Raw genomic sequence first — 22,124 nt, forward strand, 5'->3', positions numbered from 1 at the left:
ACTATTAGAACTACATCAAAATAAAAACCTCTTGCACGGTGAAATAATCCATCAAGAAAATAAAAAGGCAACCTACTAAATGGAAGAAGATATTTGCAAATGATACATCTGACATGGGGTTAAAATCCAAAAAAAAGTAACAAACTAATACAATGCAACACCAAAAAAAAAGAAACAATCTGATTAAAGAATAAGCAGATCTTAATAGACATTTTCCTAAAGAAGATATGCAGATGGCCAAAAGACACATGAAAAGATGTTCAATATCAGTAATCATGAGGGAAATGCAAATCAAAACCACAATGACATATCACCTTATGTCTGTCAGAATGGCTAAAATCAAAAAGACAATAAATAACAATTATAGGTGAGGCTATAGAGAAAAAGAAATCTTCCTGCCTTGCTGGTGAGAATGCAAATTGGTGCAGCCACTGGAGAAAACAGTATGGAGTTTCCTCAAAAATTAAAATAGAAATATCATATAATCCAATAATTCCACTACTGGGCATTTACCCAAAGAAACCAAAAACACTAATCACAGCATTTACAATAATATATGCAAGCAACTTAAGTGTTCATCAATAGTTGAATGAATAAGGAAGATGTGTTTTATTCATATTATGCAGCATTTAAAAAGGATGAGATCATGCTATTTGTGACAACCTGGATGGACCTGGAGGGTATAATGCCAAGTGCAATAAGTCAGACTGAGAAAGACAAATACCATATGATTTCACACAGATGTGGAATCTAAAACAAACAAAAAGCAAAACAAAATAAAAAAATAAATGAATAAACAAACAAAAAGCAGAATCAGACCTTTAAATACAGAGAACAACCTGATGGTTGCCAGAGGGAAGGGGATGGGCAAAATAGATGAAGGGGAGAGAGAGATAGTGACTTCCAGTTATGGAAAGAATAAGCCACAGGAATGATAGACATGGTATAGAGATTGCAGTCAATGATATTGTAATACCATTGTATGGTGACAGGTGGTAGGTACCCTGGGTGAGCATAGCATTGTATACCTGAAACTAGTGTATCATTGTGTGTCGACTATATTCAAATTAAAACAAACTAAATTTACTTAGAAAAAAAAAAAAGAGTGAGGTTTACAGTAAGACTGGTTCTAAGCCCTTTTCTGAGAATTATTTCCAGGTGACCTAGGGCAAGTTACTTAATTACCATGTGCCTTAGTTTTATCATCTGTAAAAGTGGGGGTAATAGTAGTGCTCCTCAAATACAGTTGTTTGATGATTAAATGAATTTATTCCTGTCAAGCTTTTACATGCCATGTCCTTTGTGCTTATTAATAAGTATTAGCTGTTTTCATAATACTATCTAGTCATTGGATTAAAAATAGAGACAAATGATGGCTTTTGAAAATTAGTTTTTTTAACTAATGAATTCTTGCATGTAAGTAGGTAAATAGCATCATGAATTAAACCTTCACACTTCTATTATAGTGAGTATTTGATAATTTATAAGGCACATATAGAACTAGCCAATTCCCTTTTGTTGTAGCTTGATTACAACGCTTTTGTTATTCTTAATGAGAACCTTGGAGGAGATTAAAATGCAGGAAAACAGGTGGTTTCTCACATTTTAATAATAGCAGACTAATGAAGCCTTTGTCTTCCAATTTAATTAATAAATTGTCCCCTTTTGATCCAAAAGCAGTAATAGCTTTTTGTAAATAATCAGCCTGCCAATATTTGTCAAACATTTCACACTAAATTGCTATCATTTGGATTACAGATGTATGTGGTTCACAAACCCTCCTCCTGGTTTTTCCCAGGAGCAGTGTGCAACTAAATCAGCTCAGAAAGAACATGAGGATTTGGAAGAACTCATTTGAATATATTAGAAGACATTTCACAAAAGTGATAGTTTACATTCTTGCACAGACTTGAGCAATGCTAAGAAATTACTCTAAGAAGGCTGTTTCCTTCCTGTTGCCCTTTCTTTGTATGTAGAGATTTATAGAAGAAAAAATTTACATTGATGATAAGAGAATTTCAGAATTAACCCATAGATTGAAATGCTGTAGCTTGCCAGTATACCTTCACCATCTTTAGTTTCCTTGTCAAACAGAAAGCTTTTATTTTTAATCTGTCAAAGTCATACCAATTGCCATGAGGCAGTAGACAGATATTGGACACCCATGGGAAGGACCTCACAAATATTTCTGTTCAGAACTAATCAGACACTAATAGTTTCTAAGAGATGCTATTCAATCCTCCATCTCTACCTTGCTATTCTTTTTATTTCTGAGATAGGGACATATTGTTGCATAATTACAGTTATATATCAGGAAAGATACAGAATGGAAAACAATTTGGAGGTTTCTTACAAAACTAAACATACTCTTATCATATGATCCAGCAATCACACACCTTAGTATTTACTTAAAGGAGTTGAAAACCTATGTTCACCCACAAACCTGCACATGGATGTTTATAGCAGCATCATTCATAATTACCAAAACTTGGAAACAACCAAGATATCCTTTAGTAGGTGAATGGAAAAATAAACTTGGGTACATCCAGACAATGGAATATTATTCAGCACTAAAATGAAAAGAGCTAGCAAGCCACGAGCAGACATATTACCAAGTGAAAGAAAAACCAGTATGGAGGCTAGATGTTTTATGATTCTAACTACGTGACATTCTGGGAAAGAACAAAACTATGAAAAAAAAAAAAGAACAAAACTATGGAGAGAGTAAAAAGATCAGCAATTGGTAGGAGTTGGGAGAGGGAAAGGAGAGGTAAATAGACAGCATAGATGTTTAGGACAGTGAAAATACTCTCCATGAAAGGTACTTATGGATATGTGTTATTTTAAATTTGTCCAAACCCATGGGATATAAACATCAAGAGTGAACTCTAAGGTAAACCATGGACTTTGATTATGATGTGTCAATGTAGGTTCATCCTTGGTTTAGAAAAAAAAAAAGATCATCATTCTGGTGGGGGAAGTTGATAACAGGGAGGCCATGCATGTTTGAGGATAGGAGACATATAGGGATATTTCTGTACCCTCCTATCAATTTTGATGTAAACCTTAAAAAGTTCTTAAAATTAAGTATTTAAAAAGAAAGCCACAAAGGCAATCTTTCATAAAGCAAAAAGAAGAGTAACCTATTCCACTAATCCATGTCTCCAGACAACAGAGACCGCTGCTAAGGGTGAACGTATTCAATTTATGGTGTCCTCACCTTTCTTTCCCTCTTCCCAGTGCCTGCTAACTTAATGTCCATTAAATCTGTGCCACTATTTATTTGTAATGTGAGCACCTGTGTCTCAGTTACTAGACCAAGACAACCAGCTGATTTCACATACCATTGAACAGCAAATAGACAACATTATTGTCACAAGCTATAAATTTTATACACATACACACATGCACGTAACTCTTAAAGGAACAGTGTGTGTGTTCAGCTAGAAAAAATAAGAGAAGAGAATCATGAAATACAACAGAAAATTTATTTTCTCTACATATCCCAACTTTAACAGTGAGAAGTAATATAGCATAAGAATACTCTGGATACAGACTGTCTGATTTTGTTTCACGGGGGCCCTTAGGCAGGGTATTTAATACTTGGATTTGGATTCCTTAGTTTTCTCATCTGTAAAATGGGAATAATAATGGATCCTACACCAGAGTTGTTATGATACTTAAATTAATGCAAGTAAAGTACCTAACATGGTATCTAGTTCATTATAAATGACTAATGAATACTAAGTAAAATAAATTTGAAGAGTCAATAGGACTTTATCTTTTACTTTCCTGTGTCCAAAAGGATATTTTATATAAAAGTAAAAATTCTTAAAATTGCAAGACTCTGCCTTTTTCTATCCTACCATTCAAATGAACTTAAAATAAAAAAATAAAATTTTGGTTCATGTCAATGGTAGGTATTTTATTTAAAGTCCTATTTTTTGGTCATAATTTACTTTCAGGAAACAGAAATATCCTTTGGCCCATCAATTGTGAGAAACATTGCTTTCGAACAAGGTATGAGAACAGTTAAAAGATACTCTGAGGCACATTAAATTTTTCAAGAGTTTGCTTGAGCATCTATCAGTTCGAATAACGGACAGTGGCAAACCAAAGGTGATTTGGAGCGCTCCACCAACAGAAGCGAGGAGCGAGGCTTTTATAGAAAAGACGCCAAAGAAAAGAAAAGCAATTATTTGATTGTTGTTGGCAAATAATTTGCCTTGTTTGAATTGACATTTTCTGACTTGCTGCTCTTAAGTTTTATTTTCTTGGATTTGATTGCACCAACTCTGGTTTAGATTTTGGTTAGCATACATAGGTTAGCAAGGCATTACAGCCAACTCACTATAATGACCTCCTTATTTAAATACTTTAACAAAATTTAAAGCTATTACTTCAGCTATTACTATGGCCATACAAACTCATTCTGGCAGAGAATCCATAGTGCTTTGCATGTGGTCCTTTTTTGATTAAAGCCACATTTACCACCTGTGAACACAACACATGTAGAAAAACGACTTACAATTGGCCCTTTCAGAACCAATTCTGAAATTAATGTGTTTGAATAACATTCACCAATGTTGCTTTTATTGTAACGAACTTTTACATTTAAAATGTTATTTGTTTGATTTGTTTTTGCTTTAAAAAAATAAAGAAACAAAAAAGCATGAGCTAAAAGACAGAATAATGCAGTAGATAGACATTATTATTTCTCTTTTATCTGCTCGGGGACATTGATTACTGAAGTATAGTAGTATTATTTGATTAGAAATGTTTCTACATTTGCAAAATAGAATTTGCAAATTAAAAAAATAAAAAAATAAAAAGAAATGTTTCTACTGTTATACCTAATGTTCATTGAACTCCTACTATGGGGCAGATGATGTCAAGTGTTTTCTTTTTTTAGAGAGGGACAGAGAGAGAGAGAGAGAGAGAGAGAACATGTGAGGGAGAGAGGGGGTGGTGGGCAGAGGGAAAGGGAGAGAGACAATCATAAGCCAGCTCCATGCTATCACAGAGACTGATGCAGGACTCCATCTCACAACCCTGAGATCATGACCTGAGCCAAAATTAAGAGTCAGATGCATAACCAACTAAGCTACCCAGGTGCCCTGACATCAAATATCTTTATATATGCTTTCTTAATCTCCCCGTAGACCTATGAAGTAGGTATTATAATAATCCTAGTTTTACAGATTAAGAAACTGAAGCACTGCAGAGGTAAGTAAATTTACCAACATCTTACCTATTGTAGTGGTTGAATGAGAATTTAAATCCAGGCAGTCTAGGGATCCCTGGGTGGCGCAGCGGTTTGGCGCCTGCCTTTGGCCCAGGGCGTGATCCTGGAGACCCGGGATCGAGTTCCACATCGGGCTCCCGGTGCATGGAGCCTGCTTCTCCCTCTGCCTGTGTCTCTGCCTCTCTCTCTCTCTGTCTCTCTCTCTGTGACTATCATAAATAAATAAAAATTAAAAAAAAAATAAATCCAGGCAGTCTTATTCTAGTATCCCCTCTACCCTCTCCCTTATTTGTTAAATCATTGTTCTATCACTAAAAATAATAGTTTCTGACATTATCCTTATACAACTTATCTCATGATTCCACATCTTGTGGGTGTGAAAATTGAGGCACAAAAGGGTGGAGTTATTTGTTCAAGGCCACTTAGTTAGCAAAATTGGAGAGCCAGGACTTGAACTCTAGAAGGGGTTGTGCCCCAGCTGAGTACATGATCATATCTTCCGTTCAACAAGAAAACTTCACTTTTGAGTTTTAGCATTGCAAGGTGAAAAGAGTTTTGGAAGTGAATGGTGGTGGTTGCACAACAACATGAACGAACAGAGTATCTCTGAACTGTACACATAAAAATGGATGAGATTATAAGTTCTATGTTGTGTGTATTTTACCGCAATTTTAACCCGCCCCCCCCAAATGGTTAGTTTTGGGGTAGAGAAGTATTTTCTCCTTGGACTGGCTTTCATTGCTAGCAGAGCAGTTGAGTTTATAGGAGTATCTTATTTTCTAAGTGCTGGCCTTCTAGGCCTACCTGGCCTGAAATGCCCACTATTTGTGTCCCTTTTACATTTAAGGCAGGGTCACTTTGCACCTAACCCGGTTAATAGAGTATCATACATTCATCCATTAGCATCCATTAGCACATCCTCAGGGAATACCTGTCCATAGCTTTAGAAAACAGTGTCCAAAGATAACGGGTCATTGTACTCATGAATTTAAACAAGTGTTTGATGGAAGAGATAAGAAAGATTGCAAATAAGGCTTGATTTCTCCCTGGGTCCTGAGAGAACACAGAAATGGGAAGAGGGGAACATTGCTAGGAAAATCAGGACCTGGGATGTCCCAGCAGAAAATGACCATAATTTACATCCACCAAGTACAGCACACCCAATCTTCCTCATCTCAAATCATTCCCACTGCTACAGATTAGCAAAACCCTCGTGTTTTACAAGGCATTGATAGTGTTTCATTTCTTAGACACCAATATATCAAGAATACAAATACTAAATGAAGTCTGCAGTGTGGCTAAATATTTTCCATGAGTTCAGAAGATTTTGGGAGAGTGAAGAAGAGGAACCAAAACACATTTAAGTCCTTCGTTTTAAAATGACACTTCAGGGGCACCTGGATGGCTCAGCAGTTGAGCATCTGCATTTGGCTTGGGGCGTGATCCTGGGGTCCCCGGAACGAGTCCCACAATGGGCTTCCTGCATGGGGCCTGCTTCTCCATTTGTCTGTGTCTCTGCCTCTCTCTTTCTGTCTCTCATGAATAAATCAATAAAATCTTTTAAAAAATAAATAAAATAAAATGACAACACTTTGAATTGGAACAGTAGTGAGGTAGTGTATAGGAAATGTGCATTAATAGACTATTTTTTTCAGTGGTTTGGGAGAAATATTGACATTTCATCAAATACTATTTTGCTACTTCTTTAGTTATACTCTGGCCCATTAGGGCTATAATGAGATATGGCTGATGAATCCACAAGCAGCTCAGGGAGTTGTGAGGGGGACAGAACCAACCCAGAAGTGACTGAATGCTCTCAATGACTGGGGAATTCTTTAAACTTGCCAAAGTGCATTGAAAGGGAGAAAAATCTTGCCAGCATTTTAATTCTATGAACACATTTTCAATACACTCATCTTAAGTCATTATTTCTCCTTGTTTGTGAAAGAACAGAGATCTTTTGTGTGCTGGTTTTAAATTGGAATGAAAACATTAGAAAGAAGGTCTAGGGATTTAAGCTTCAGTCTTCTAATTGCATGTTTTGTAAGGGTCTCCAAACCCAATAAAATGAAGTCATAAATCAAAAACCCAACTGTGTGAGGAATAGTTACAATTGATATATAATAAACACTTTTTGAAGTGATATGAACTTGACACTAATCATATTAGAATCCAATTTCCTCCTAAAATATCCCAACTCTCTAGGAAAACTAAAAAAAGATAGCACCTCTCCACTTTGGATTTTATTATTCTTCCCTTTTGTTCAGCCAGGGCACTCATAAAAGAAAAAATTTCTGTAAATATAAAGAAATGAGATAAGATCATAAATCTTCTATACCTGCTAAATTCTAACAGTGATTAAATATTGAAATAGATTCACTTCACGGGAAACACACACACACACACACACACACCCCAAAGATCTTTGCAAAAATAAAAAGTGCTGACCGAGAAGTGTTCTTAATAGTTTCAAAGCTCTAATAAGTAAAATTCCATAATATAATATACTGTATGATTCACTCTGTAATGTTATAGCTTTTTCTGATGTGACAGATTGCTAATGTGCATTAAAAATAAATCAAATTGCTATAAATTATGGCTGAATCAGTTTCCTTTTAATTATTACTACTTATTCTTTACATATGACTACCAGCCAATATTAAAAAATGAAGACCTGTTTCCTAATATTTGTGAGATAGATATCAATGTGAACTATAGAAATCATTGTATCCCTAAATAAGCTTAGCCTTACTCTATTGCCCTTCAACTTATTATTATTAAAATGTTCCTTGCTCTCTACCATTTGAATGACTTTTTGACACTAAGCCAGAAAAATAAGAGCAATCTGAGCAAGTTCAATACTCATTATTGTCATTTTTCAGGGACATATAGAAAAACATGAGATTATAAAAGTTTTATACATGACAAGTTTTGAACACAAATACAAGTTGACATTGTGTTGTATACTGTAAATATATAACAAGAGATAAATTGGAATCTCAAAATATGTTTTAGCACTTTCTCTTCCTCTTTTTCTTGTCTTTCTCTTCCCTCCTCCTTTTTTTCTCTCTCTTCTAGAACAGTTCAATCTTAAAGGCTTTGGTAGAGTAGAACAAAGTAAGTGTGTGTACCAAAACTGGAAGGGGACCAGAGAGACCCAGAGGGGGATGGCAAGTAAAATAGAATATCAGCTAGTTACACTCTGGAGTACATTGGAGCCTTACTGGGGTAAGGAAGGCATTAATACAGTAGGGTAGACTGGCAGGAGTAGGGGGGCCCACTTGAGGTAATGAGGGTGTTAACATAAAGGATGCCAAGTATGGGGTGTCTCAGTCCCAGGGGATGGAGAAGAGCATTCATCTGGGGCACAGGGTGCTGGCTGAGACAGAACATTAGTTACATACAGAGAACCGATCAGATAAGTAAACTTAAAACAACAGGAGCTAGATTTCTCATTATAAGAGAAAGGGAGATATAAATAAGGGAAAAAAGGAAAAATAGATTGAACTCTTTAGTGTTAGATTAAAACTGCAGGTATGAGCTCATGGTTTTCAATGTATATATGGTGGATACGGAAATAAATATAAATATAATTGTGAATGTACTGTGTGTATACATATGTATATACTGCCTGGTTCTGTTCATTAAAGGTCCTAGAAATAGTGACTCACCAATAGAAATAAGCACTTTTAGTGCCCAGATATTGGCTTCTAAATACCATTCTGGGGCTCCTTAGAGAAATACCTGATTTCATGGCTGAAGGATGGAAAGTTCACCATGACCATGGAACATCTTATTATGCCAGAAGACATGAAAGCACTGAAAAAAAAATGCCCAAAGGGTTTAGAAGCCAGCTAGAAGGAATTCTTCCTAGCAGAATGGGACAATAGAGCATCAAAGTAAATAAACCAGCAACTAATTGTATGCTGCTTAATAAAATAGGAAACCATGAGCCCCTTTTACAGATATAAGCAAATGAATTAATTGAAAGTTTTATGAGAACAGGCTATTATTACAATTTCTAAGTACCTCAGAATAAAAATAGTAATTACAAAGAGAAAAGGTATAACTTTACATTAGAGAAATCTAGCAGACATCATCTTAATCAAGTGGTTAGAATGAACAAATAGAATGAGACAAATAGAAATCATGTGCTATGTATGGATGCGATGAAAAGAACACAGCTTAGCTCTGATCACATTCCTGCTAAAGATGCATCACCTAAATCTAATCATGAGGAATATCACACAAACACAAATTGAGGGACAGTTTCTAAAATACCTGGCCTGTGATCTTCACAAGTGTCAAGGTCATGAACTGAAGGAAATTTGGACAGACTACTCTAAACTCAAGAGCACGTAAATCACACTCAAATGTGGCTTTTAATTCTTTAACTGGATTCATGGCTATAAAGGACATTAATGAAACAGTTGGTGAAATTTGAATGGGATCTAAGGATGAGATGGCAGCAATGTATCAATTCTAACTTCCTGCTTTTGATGGATATATTGTGATGATGTAAGGGAATGTCCTTTTTTTCTGTGTTACTAGGTGATACTATTGCATAGCCTCTGCAATTTATTCTTAAGTGATTCAGAAAAAGTTCTCTGTTACTGTATTCATAATTTTTTCTGTAAGTCTTGGGTTGTTTCAATTTTTGCAAAAAAATGAGAAAATCTTTTGTATGGATCTCTCAGAGTAAGATCTATTATTCTCCCAATTTAAAGATAGTTATAGTAATTCTGATTGTTTTTACAATCACCGAATTTTAATGGATGTCATAGATTTTTTACCACCTAGAGAATTTCTATAAAATTCAGTTGTTTTCTAGCTCATTTTATATCTCACTGAGATATATTTACACATTGTACCCTGGGACCTAAGGATAATATGGAAAATCAATTGCTTAACAAAATGGAAAGTGGCCCTATGACACCATATATTATTCTCATATTTGGCTTCAAATGTGCTTATTTAATTCCATTTTAGAGTGAAATCAGATAAAATTAAAATTATATTTAAATATTCTCCAGAAGTTAACTGAGCCCCCGAAGTGATTAGCCACAAAGAAATTTTAATTAGTTCAATGAAATCTGTCTTTCAAACAGTTGGAAATTTGGAGATCCAAGAAAATGATCTGTTTTTTTTTTCTTAAAAAAAAAAAAGAAAGAAAACACAACCCAGGGAATTAAAATGCTTTGTCTGAGTGAAGGAGAGACAACTCTATGCCAGCATAGCACAATCTGTGTAAACTCGTGTTCCTCCAGTTATCTCGTCTTAATGTGTGTATTGGGTTCCAGATTACAAAGAGGCTAAGGTAGACATGATACCGTAATGCGAATAATGGTATTAAGACAAACAATATGGATTACTGACACTGTATTTTATATAACTCCAGATAAAACAATGTGCCTTGCATAGCAAATCTGTGCTGAAAAGGCACAACCTTATCACATTACCATGGATCAGTGTGACTTTCTTTTTCAAAGCAGAGTTCCAACCAGGGTTATGAGCCAAGGTGTTTTTGTTTTGTTTTGTTTTTGTTTTTTTGTGTTTTTTGTTTTTTGTTTTTTTTTTCCCCAACTGTGTACATGCAACTGTGTACATGCAAAGATTTCATTTCAGACACCTTGGGCTGGAGCAGCATGTAAATTGTCAGGAAAAAATATTGATACCCTGAAGCTACCAATACAGCCAGTTGTACAGCCAAATGTGCAGATTTGGCAAACCAGCTGTTTTCCCTGCTCAAGGAATTTTCCTGTTGTGTTCCTGCTCAGCAAATCAAACAAGCTTTACATCAGTGGCTTTTATATTATAACAAAACCTGAGGTTTTTGCACAGATTTAAACAAAGCCTACTCAATATTTTCTCTTCTGGTGCGGATTTTTTCTTCACTTATTTTGTATGTAAAAGGTCCAGATATTGAGAATGACTAGCAGACATAAAGTTACCCTCCATATCGATGTTTTTAACTACCAGGAAAAACAGAGAGAGAGAGGTTGAGATTAAGGCAGAGAAGGCTGAGCTGTTACAAGAATACAATGTTGAGGGGCGCCTGGGTGGCTCAGGCAGTTGAGCATCTGCTTTCTGCTCGGGTCATGATCCTCTTGAGTCTTGGGATTGAGCCCCTCATCGAAAGGGGCTCTCTGCTCTGCAGGGAGCTGCTTCTCCCTCTCCTCCCCATTTATGCTCTCTGTCACCATCTCTGTCTCTCTTTCTCTCTCAAATAAATACATAAAAATCTTCCAAAAAAATACAATGTTGGTTTTTTTGTTCCTTTGTTTCTACAGTGATAGAACCAGGAGGGGAGTGATTTCTGTCTATTGGGCTCATTATCTTTGTAATACCAGCTCGTGTAAAAGTGCTGGGCAGATCTGTGAATTTAAAAGTGCTAATTCTTAGGGTAGAAAAAAAAAGTGAATTATATCAAGTTCTCACTGTAGGTTTAGATCATTACTCTTGGAAAAAGGTTAATTCTGAAAGGATGAAAGCTCACACGATGAAAAAGGGAAACTCTTCTCATTCCTACTTTGTCTTAAAATACAGCTTCCTAATGGAGTCCCCTCCTCAGCTCAGAACACAGTGCAGACTACATGTTTCTTAGAACACCCTGCATTCTTAATGTATTCATTCATTTAATACATATTTATTATGTATCTACTATGTGTCAAACACTGTAATATGTGCTGAGGATTTAAACATGAACAGACAATGCCCCTGTCTCAGGAAGCTCAGTGAGAGTAACTAAAAGAAAGAGATTTTGCAGTACAGGGTTATGAGTGCTATAAAATGAATGCGAAGTACCAAGATGTGACCTTTGACCCAGGTGATGCGCATCTTCATAGGGAATGAATATAAAATAATATAAGAGGAGTCTACTAAAACAGAAAGACAGGAAGGCTGAATCATTATGGTACTCGAAGGATAAAATCCCTCAGGTGATTTAGGGCAAGCATGCTAAATTCTTTCCTTTTAAAAAATTAACTCATAATGGATGTGAAAGTTAAAACATCTCCAGTTTGCCACAGATAAGTAGCTTCTAAAATAAAGCATTTATGGGCAAACACTGCTCTAAAAAAAAAAGTAAAATAATTAATTTTTGAAAAGTGATGAGACACCTTCTGATTTTATTTTATTCTTTTGGTCTGAGGTCAGTCTGCTGGCTTTGTGTGTGTGTGTGTGTGTGTGTGTGTGTGTGTTTAAAGATTTTATTTATTTATTCATGAGAGACACACAGAGAGAGAGAGAGAGAGAAAAAGAGAGAGAGAGAGAGAAAGAGAGAGAGAGAGAGAGGCAGAGGGAGAAGCAGGCTCCATGCAGGGAGCCCAGTGTGGGACTCGATCCCAGGTCTCCAGGATCACGCCCTGGGCTGAAGGCGGCGCTAAACCGCTGAGCCACTGGGGCTACCGGCTCTGTGTTCTACCCATCTAAAATCTCACTATCAAACTCTTGTCAGTTCCTAAGCTACTTTTTATTAGACATCATGTTACATGTTATACATATATTAGCTTATAAATTTTTATTTTATTTTTATTGATTGATTGATTTTTGATTAAGTAAGCTTTATGCCCAACACGGGGCTTTAACTCTCAACCTTAAGATCAAGAGTTGCATGCTCTACCAACTGAACCAGCCAGATGCCCTTGTCTCAGTGATTTTTAAAAATATGCTGTAAATTAGGCATTTCTATTCTTAATATATGGAAGATAAAATTAGGGTTCAGAATGCTTAAAAACTCAACATTTTACATCTAGTAAGAATCAGAGGCAGCATTACTCAGTGCTCTATGACCTTCACAACTGAAGTAATGCCCTTTAAGAAAATGACCACGTTCATGCCTATTCTGCTTTGGAATCAATAACTGCTGCATATTCAGATTTTTTCCAACCTGGGCAATTTAGTTTTCGTGCCACTGTTTCTATGGGTAATTACCAATATGGGATTTAAGGCACAACTTCTGTTTTTATAGATATACAAATTGCTGAAAAATATGTTGAAAAGAAGTGTTCTGAGCTCCAGCTCAATCTACTGAACAAGAATTTCAGGGAGTAGATTCATTTAGCAGCACATTTACCAAGATAACCATGTAATTCCAATGCAAGTGATCTGCAAACCACATTTTGAGCCGCATTATTCAATTATTTTAAGATGGTAGCTGGACTGACCCCAAAGGTGGGATAGGGCTATACACCAAACTTGTGCTTAGGGGCTTTGAGCCAGCTTGACCTACAGGAAGGTGTGAAAGTGGGGGGTTGCAGGATGAGTTCACCTAGATGGCCAATGATTCTATCAACCCTATATAACAAAGCCCCAGTATTAGCCCTGGTCACAAAAGCTTGGCAGAACTTCTTGGTTGATGAACACATCAATGTGCTGAGAGAGTGCTGTGCCCTGATTCCATGGGAGGAGGGCTCGGAAGTCTGCATTTGGGATCCTTCCAGACCTCACCCTATGTGTCAGTTGGCTTCAGTTGGCTGGTCCTGATTTGTAGTCTTTATAATGAAACTGTAGTTGAAAACACTTTCCTGAGTTCTGAGTCATTCTAGTGAATTATTGAACATGAGTGGAGGTCGTGGGAACTTCCCAGTTCTGTAGCCAGTTGATCAAAAGCAGTGGCCTGGGAACCTCCAACTTCACTGCTGGCATCTTAACTGAAGGCAGTCTTATTGGAGACCATGCCCTTCAACCTGGTTATCTGATGTTAACTTCAATTGGTTACTTTCAGAATTGAATTGCAGTGTTCCAGTATACATATATGAAGCATAAAGGTCTGGTACCATGAATGATATATATGTAATTCCAGATAATGGCCAATATTTCACATACTTTTTAAAAAGCAGTTTAAGACTCTTTGAGAACAATGTGCAATGAGGCCCAGATTGCCTCTGTCCATGGTAGAGATTTATAACCAGTGCCCTTTATTTCTTATTTGATTTTACTTACTAAGTGATTTTGGTACTTATTAAATAATACATACATAGGGTGCCTAAGAAAGTGTTCTATATATATTCAGCACTCAATCTATGTTGGTTTTCTTATTGCTCAACTCCTTTGATAGCTCAAAGCATCTTTCTCTCTCTCTCTTTTCAAAGTATCTCTTATTAGCATAGACTTTGAGAAAGTAAATCCTCTAGTGATTAAAAAAAAATCCCCCCCTTTTAACACCTGTTCTGAAAATAGGTCTTCAATTGGGGACCCCAATCAGATCAGAGGAGTTGTTATCACCATAGACATATACTATAAATGGATTTGTCTGCACTCTCATGTCTGTTCTCACTCTGATCCCCACAGCTCTACATCCAAGGGAAAACAAATGTCTTTCTGGCAATGGGATCAGGGATTTTAGAACTTATTTTACGAAACCATTAGTGCTTCACCAAAAACTGAAAGACTGGGTGTTAGAGACATGGGTATTTGGCAGGAGAAAGGCATTTGGGATTAACAAACATGAATAGGAGTAGGGTGGTAAATTATTACTAGTATCTGGGGAAGGACTTTAGCCATTATTTGGACTAGCTTCCCTTTGTATTAGAAGACAATTCTGTTATGAACAAAAAATTGGTTTCTTTGGAATTCTTTTTGCCCTAATTTCTTTCCATCTTTGGTGTTTCTGCTCATTTGCATGATTGGCCTACAGAACAATTTATCATCCCTCTTTTACACATCTGATTTTCTAAAGGTCGCCTGGCAAGTCAGGGATGACATTGGGCATATTCTCTTGGGTAACTACTAATAATTGCACTTCCTCCCCAATGCTTTGGGTGTCTGGCACATTTGTAATTGACAGAAGGATAACAATGCAATCTGGCTGGTTTCCAAGACCATCTTCAAATGGAATTGGATGGTATGGGGGTGGCAAAACTACCCATATCCATCCCCTAGCCCTCAGAAAGGCAAGCTGAGAGAATAGGAAGAGAATTTAAAGATTCAAAAATAAAGAAATTCTGATTGAATTACTCCTTGTTTCTTTAATGAAAAAAAAAAAATGACACATTTAGTTAGCCCTGAAGCTGGATAAACAAGCTGCAAATAGCAATAGAAATTTGAGTGCTGCTTAACCTCTCTCTAACTATCTTTAGAAATGCCCAACCTGTTTCTGTCTATGATACCTATTCTTTCACCAGAATTTGTGGATGGAGAGAGAACTCTTTCTGCAGCTAAAGGCTATAGGCAGTGTACTTGTTTCTGAGTGGTGTTTAACCAGGATGATGCACATATGCATGTCTGTCTATGGAATGATCCAGGAATGCCAAAGTGGAGAGGATTTCACTGATCACATCTGAGATTAGAGTGGGGAAAAAAGTATCAATGATCCTCTGCCTTTAAAAAGTGGGTTTAAAAAGGTGATATTTCTTTAGGAATGAGTGTCAGCAAGGTATTTACTAACAGACACAGAAGATACTGATATTGTTTTTGTATATCCTTTGACAACCTTGTCTTGGCCTTTTAAAAGACACAAAACTTTTTGTTTAATACCGAGGATATTTGTTATTGTTTTATATCAATTCAAGGTGTTATGATAATGATGATGAAAGACTATGTATCCTGCTCCTGATATAGTTAATTATGAACAGATAACTACAGAGTATAGATTTTAAAAATTAGAGTATTATTTGTTTGCTGAAAGTTTGGGTAAAAGATAAATATATGAATCTGATTAATTATACTTCTTTGAAATTGGGTCGATTATAGTACACAATATTCACACCATCTTTCAAACTTAACAAAGTACTTTTATATTTTAACTATTATCCTAAATGTGATAGAATGAATGGCCCAATTATCCACCCTTCCTGGTATGCATTCCAGTCTGAATGTTTTGGGTATGTGACCCTGCAGTGGTTCTGACTTGACCCATGTTGCTTCCTTTGGCCAACAGAATCAGGCTGGAGTGCATATATGCATAATCTATGCCTAGGGTCCTCAGGATACCTTATAGGTTTTTGCTTCCTTTAGGCTTCAGTTACCACCATGCAGAGGACATTCCTAGACCAGCCTGTTGGTTCCAGGGGACGGATGGAGCAGAAATATCCCACAAAGCTCTCCCAACCAAACCAAACCTAAGCAGAACCCTCAGCTGATCTGCAATGGCACACTATAAAAATAAATAATTGCTTTTTTAAGCCCCTGAATTTGGGCATGATTTGCTATGCAGCAAGAGCTAAGCGATTCTGTAGCATGTAAAGCTGAAGTGTCGTGCTCTTCATGGTTTCCTAAAATCAATACAAGGATTGCAAATGGTTAAATGATTTACTTGAAATCACTTGTAATTCAGCATTCCATTGGGCTTTAGACACATCTTTTGATTTTGAACCCCCATCTTCTTTTACTCTGAGCAGCCCTTCTAGAAATTGAGCATGATTTTTAAAGAGTATTAAACCTCAGAGTAGACATCTATCAATGTGATTCAGCCTCTCTGCTGCCTCAGCCCTCTTGCCCCTGGAATGGAGTAAAGCCATGTGATCAACACTGTAGAATGCAAATTTCCACATCCTCCTTTCCAGATTTGGTACCCTGTCTCTGTGAGTACACACGTACCTTGTTCTAAGTATACTATCCAGGAATTGATTGGAACATGTAATTTTGAAAATGGTTGAAAAAGAAGTGAGTCCTGGTACAGTGGTAAAGACTTTAAACACACACACACACACACACACACACACACACACACACACACACACACACTCTGCATTTTCACCCAAATTTAACACTTTCCTGAGTTGTGATGAAGAGCTGTTAAGCTTGAAAGGAGGAAGACAGTCTGGCCTCCTGGTTACTAAATCCAACCTCACTACCTGGAGCATGGAAAGTCCCACACAACTGGAAACATTAATTAAGTCCACCCTTATAAGAAACTCCTCAAGGGTCTCTCCTAATGTGAATTCCAATGTAAAGTTTTTATAAGGGACAATGAAAGATAAAGAGATGAGGCAAACTGAAGCAACCTATATTTGTACATGGTAGAAAAAAATTCTGCAGTAGAGTACTGGAAATCAATCAGAATTCATCCTCTATCTGAACATCATCTGTGTTTGGGAGAGAGAAGGGATTGCTGTTTATTTTTATTTTAATTATTTAAAATTTTTTTCTGGGGACATATATAAAGAGAGACTCTTACTTAGTCCCTTTTGAGGTCTTTGAAGACACATTTAGAGGCCGAAAGCAATAGAGCTACTTTGGCATCTTGTAACATATTTTGCAGATTCAGCTAACTGGGCAGGCCCCTGTGGAAGAATTTTTAATAATTGAGCTTCCAAAGTTGTGTGTGCACTGACAGGTAATATTCATGCACATAAATTTGACAATAACAATCTCATTGCTCTCATGGTTTAACTATTACCTACATGCTGATGACTCTTAACTATTTAATTCTAGCAGAGACCTCTTCAGTGAATCTCAGACTTCTAGATCAACTGCCTTTTGGCCATCTGCATGAGAATGTCCCAAGGCACCTCCAAATTAACACAAGCAAATCTAAATGTATCATATTCTTCTTTACTACCTTTTCTTCCTAGCTTCCGTCTGGGTTAATGGCCTTATTGTCCACCCAGTCACCTAAGTTATCATTCCCAGTATAGTCCTGGATGCATTCTATTGCTACACTCTTCACTCTCCTTGGGCACAAAGCCCTGTCACTTTTACCCTATAAGTATTTCTGAAATCTGTCTCCTCATTTATAATTCCCAGTTTCCCAAATTTCTCAAAAGAAATATCACACCTTCAGTCTTACACTTCTCAAATCTCTCTTTAATGAATTGAAAGCTGACCAAGTGGCTCTCACAACTGAACAGCTTCCAGTACTCTATGTTCTAAAATGAAAGTTCCTGGACACCTGAGTGGCTTAGTTGGTTCGGCATCCGACTCTTGGTTTCAGTTCAGGTCATGATCTCAGGGTCATGGGATCGATGGAGCCTGACATTGCGCTCTGTGCTCAGCCGGGAATCTAATCCCTCTCTCTCTACTCCTACTCTCCTCCCCCAATTCATGTCTCTTTTAAATAAGTAAATATGTAAGTAAATAAATAAGTATAAAAAATAAAATTCAAGTTCCTTGGCATGATCTTATAGGGCCCAAGGAGTGTGGTCACTGCCTCTCTCTCAAGCCTCATCTATATAGGGGTGACTCAAGAGACTAACTGAGTTCCCATCCCACTTTGCTACTCACTGGTTGTGCAGCCTTAAACAAGTTTCTCAACACCTTTGTACTTCAGTTTCCTCTTCTGTAAATGGGATTATAATACTACTTATCTTTAAAAGGTTGTTGTAGGGCATTAAAGAAGTTGATATAGTAAATAACTTAGAATACTACTTGATACATAATAAGCACTCTGTAAAGATTTCTCAGACCCCAACTTTGTACCTTTCTGGTGGTATTGTTTGTAATGTGACCTATTTAAAGCCTTTTTTGTTTAAGTTGCTCCTTTTAGGTTAACAGTATGTTTTAGATTATTTGAATTTTTTTTCCAGTCTGTACAATCAGCCATTCAGAGCAAGAGGGCCTAATTGTACAGAAACTCATTGAAAAGAGGTCCAGATGAGAGTACAGGGAGAGTGGGAAGGTACACAATCTGTGTGCCACACCCAGTATTGTGGAAAGATGACTTTCAGTATGTAACTACGGCGCTGTAGTGCCATTAGAAACTGTGAATTTCCAAATAAATCTGAACACTTGTCTTTATTTAAAAAAAAAAAAAGGCATTCAGGTCTACCTGTCACTTCCTACATGAGCCATGTTGTATCCTATGTCCATGCATTTCCTTAAACTGTTTCCTTTGCCTGTATTAAAATTCCTCTTTCATTGAGTAGGTATCTCCAATCAATGCTCCATTTCATCATTGAGTCATTAACTTATGCCTTCACTCATTAATTGAGCTATAGTTTGTTGAATAGTGACTTTAGAAAGGTGGCTACAAACAATATGGCCCTCTTGCTTTAAGGAACTTGTAGGAAGATGACGTTGGGGGATGGATGAATACATAACCAAGGTCACTTAATTACAGGAGAGTGTGTGTGTGGTGAAGAACAGACTAGAGAATACATAAACATATTTGAGGGGCATCCCGGGTGGCTCAGCGGTTTAGCGCTGCCTTCAGCCTAGGGCATGATCCTGGGGACCTGGGATTGAGTCCCACATCAGGCTCTCTGCATGGAGCCTGCTTCTCCCTCTGCCTCTGTCTGTTCCTCTTTCTCTCTGTGTGTTTCTCATGAATAAATAAATAAAAATCTTAAAAGAAAATGGAGCATGTCTCATAAGTAGGAGCTGACTTAGGTTAAAAAAAAACATATTTGAGGGACACTAATACGGTCTGGAAGAAGCATTGCAGATATCACCTCCTCTAGGAAATGTCCCTGATGCCCAGATAAAATTAGGCTTTCCTATCCTGTGTTCTCGGAGCATTTTTGGTATATTAGTCAGCTTGGGATACAGCATAAAAATACCACAGATTGGGTGGCTTACACAACAGACATTTATTTCTCGAAGTTCTGGAGGCTGGACGTCTACGTTCAAGGTGCCAGCTGTTTCCTGGTGGGAGCCTTCTTGTCTTGCAGAGAACCACCATCTCCCTGTGTCTTCATATAGGGTGAGAGAGAGAGAGAGAGCAATCTCTCTTCTTTTTATAAAGCCACTAATCTCATCATCCTTATGACTTCATCTCACTTAATTATCAAAAGCACCATCTGCAAATATCACATTGGAGGGTAGGGCTTCAACATAAAGAATTTGGGAGGGGACACAAATCAGTCCATAGCATCTGGCTAACCTCTCCCAGAAATCTTACCTTAAGTTACTGAATATATGTTCCCTTTTCCATATATTTTCTCTTGCTTTTAGAATACAAGTGACTTGAGGGTAGACCGTGAATCTTTTAGGTCTGTGGCTGCAAGGTCAGATACACTTATAGATGTATAGTAAGTGTGCAACAAATATTTGTTGAACAAAACTGGGGTGCTCATACAGGGTGGTAGTGTTGTTGGGAAAATTTCTGTTTTATCTGAACTAAACTCCATATTATCTGTTAAAGTGGATGCCTTAGGAAATGTGTTGTAATCTTTAAGTGACTTTGAGCAAATCATTCCCTCCCTCCAATGAGCTTCAGTTTTCTCCTCTATAAAAATCAGGATCTTTGAGCAAATAACCCAAGTCCTTTCTGCCTCTCTGATTCTGTGATTCAACCCTCTGGCCACACTCTTGGTCTCTTGTAATCCATATCCTTTCTCCTTTTGGCTCCCAGGGAACTTCCCTGTCTGTTTCTCCAGGTTCACTTCCCGTTTCTGTCACCTCCCCTCTTCAGTCTCCTTCACGGATTTTTTTTTTTCTTCCAGGCTCTTCTTCTCAATAATGGGGCAAATCCTAAGCCCCTTTCACTTTCTCCCAGGACCAGGAAGGCAAACTAAGACCAGAAGCTGAATCTGCCCTTGCTCCCAGTTTCTGCAGAGAGAGTTGTACTGGAATACAGCCACCCCCGTTCACATACTATTGTCCCTGACCTTCCAAGCTACAATAGTACAATGAGTACTCCTGATAGTCAGTCTGGCCAGCAAAGCCCAAAATATTTGCTATCTAGTCCTTTACAGAACGTGTTTTCCAACCTCTGCTCTAGGAGATTTCATCCTGTCCTATGGTTTTGGTTATTATTTACATTCTAATGATTCATAATTTTCTGTCATCAATCTCAGCCTCTCTGCTGAGCTTCACATTCGTATACGCAACTGTTTACTCCATATTGCCACCTGATCTTTAACAGGCATCTCAGAACAGGGTGGAAGGCAAGATGAGGACTCTGGGGCCAGGAATCTGGCTTTGAATTCTGCCTTTCATAAGTACTAGTAATGTGGCCTCAGCAAGTTATTAACCTTTCTCTGCCTTGCACTCCTCATTTGTCCAATGAGGATGACGATCACAGTCACAACTCGTAAGGTTGTGATGAAGATTGTGTTTATGAATACATGTAGAGCACTTAGAACACTGGTTGTGGACTCAGATGCTAGCAGTTATCACTGACCTTAACTTTTCCTCATACTCCACATGGAGTATATTAGCAAGTTCTCTCAAGTCTATCTTTAAAGTTTTATTACTCAGGATCTTTGCTGTTACTATTCTACACTAAGCTACCATGATTTATCACCTGAACTCCTGAATCTCCTGATTAGTCTTTCTGTATCCTTTTGCATCCCTTCTATGTTCCCTAGTTCTCCACCTGGCTGCAGTGCAATTTTGAGAAATATAATTTTATCACATCACTTCCTTGCACAATATCATCTAATATCTTCCCTACACACTCAGAATAAAGCCGAAAGTCCTTACCATTGAATGGCAAAGCCCTACGTGTTCTGACTTCCCTCTGAACATTCTCCTTCATTTTTCTTTTCCCCTCACCCTGGCATTTTTGGTCATCCTCAAGTATGGAAAGCTTAGCCACGCCTCAGATCCCTTAGACTTGATGTTCTCCTCCCTGGACTGCTTTTCCTCCAGATATTCTCATAGTCCACTCCCTTATTTAAGTCTCTACCTAAAAGAAAAAAGTCTCTACCTAAATGTCACATCCTCACAGTGTCCTTTCCTGTCTTCTCCATTTAAAATATACCTTCTTGGGGATGCCTGGGTGGCTCAGCAGTTGAGCATCTACCTACGGCTCAGGATGTGAACCCCGGTTTGGGATGGAGCCCCCCACCAGGCTCCCTGCAGGGAGCCTGCTTCTCCCTCTGCCTATGTCTCTGCTTCTCTCTCTATGTTTCTCTTGAATAAATAAATAAATCTTTACCAAAAAGCTAAAATAAAATAAAATCTGCCTTCTTTCACTTTCTATTCCTGTTGACTACTTTTTTGGTCTTCATAGCATTTATCATTAAATCCTGTTATATTATGTATTTATCAAATT

General features: G+C 37.4%; 1 protein-coding gene across 6 annotated transcripts in view; it reads right to left on the reverse strand.

The window, feature by feature from the left end:
• Window positions 1-22,124, reverse strand: part of CHL1 (cell adhesion molecule L1 like) — a 315,215-nt gene that overhangs the window by 240,651 nt on the left and 52,440 nt on the right. The window lies entirely within an intron of this gene.

This window comes from Vulpes vulpes, chromosome 9 (genome assembly GCF_048418805.1).
Source record: "Vulpes vulpes isolate BD-2025 chromosome 9, VulVul3, whole genome shotgun sequence".
Classification (NCBI taxonomy): domain Eukaryota; kingdom Metazoa; phylum Chordata; class Mammalia; order Carnivora; family Canidae; genus Vulpes; species Vulpes vulpes.